Source organism: Oratosquilla oratoria, chromosome 20 (genome assembly GCF_046742065.1).
Source record: "Oratosquilla oratoria isolate Oo_2021 chromosome 20, ASM4674206v1, whole genome shotgun sequence".
NCBI lineage: Eukaryota > Metazoa > Arthropoda > Malacostraca > Stomatopoda > Squillidae > Oratosquilla > Oratosquilla oratoria.
The window spans coordinates 54,521,477-54,522,693 of NC_134796.1; positions in this window are offsets into that span (position 1 = coordinate 54,521,477).

Consider the following 1,217-nt stretch of genomic DNA (forward strand, 5'->3'; position numbering starts at 1 on the left):
CGTCTACATTTTCATCTAAATGTTTATTCTATAAATAATAATTTTCCTTGGCCTTTTATGATAATTTACTTTGTAATTCACAACGTTTACTGATTAAATCAATTCGTCGTCCACTATCAGATCTCTCTTGTAGGAGACAACAAGAAATCCGATTTCGGTCACTAAGTTGGCTCATATTGAAGAGGTATTTTGGAGATATCTAGAAAGAGTCAGGGCAGAACAGTGTATAATAATGTGTTCTGTGTCTTCTTTATGGTCTCGAGTGCAGGGAAACCATTGTTTCATTATCGTCACCTTACAAGAGATTTTGTGGCGATGTCTAGAAAGAGCGAGGGCAAGCGGTGTATAGTAACATGTTAACGTCTTCTTTGTGGTGATTTTTTCCATATTTGGGGTAATTGTACATCCAGGGAGGTACTCATTCCAAAGTTACTTCATTATCGTGACCTTTGCAAATCACCGAAACCTATCTAGTACATGTTTTTTTCAATGTAAAACCAACAATCCCTTACATTCTTTCCTCTTCTCAATTTATGTGTCATACATCCGAAGGCCATTTTCGCGCAATATGCTTTGTTAAAAAGACTACGAAAACGTCACGTGGGGTCACTTGTACATTATTCCTTGGGTGAGGACTTCCTAAATTGAATTAAAATCACCTGACGACAGGAATAATTAAACGAAAAAAAAAGACACCCGTCGTCTACGGGTAGTAGGAATCCAATTCCACAAAAATCTCCGTCAGCTGTTACCCCTGTAACTAGTGGGTCAGCCTGGTAACAACCAGGTTTAGTTAAGTAACTAGCTCTAGTGAAACAGACATCCGTCTCTGTCAGCTGGCTGTCAGGTCGATGTAATTAAGTAACTGACAGGGATGATTTGCCAGCTCGCATGCCAGCGTCTGACGGACATCTCCTCTTGCCCAAATACGAGATATGAGATTGAAACCCTACATATGTGTCCACGTGATATATTCTTTAAGGTGATTTAAGCTCGATGGTCCGCGGTAATGGGATATGGAGTCCAAGAACAGTAAGGGAATGGGGTGGAGGTAGAAGGGGGTTGAAAGAAGGGAGGAAGTAGGAGAGAAGGAAGAAGGATGAGAAGAAGATACGTGAAGGAGGGAGGAGGGGTAGGAGAGACGGGAAGAGGGGAGAGGGAAATTGGATACAAAGGAAGGAAAGTGGAAGTAAAAATGATAATAATAATAATAATAA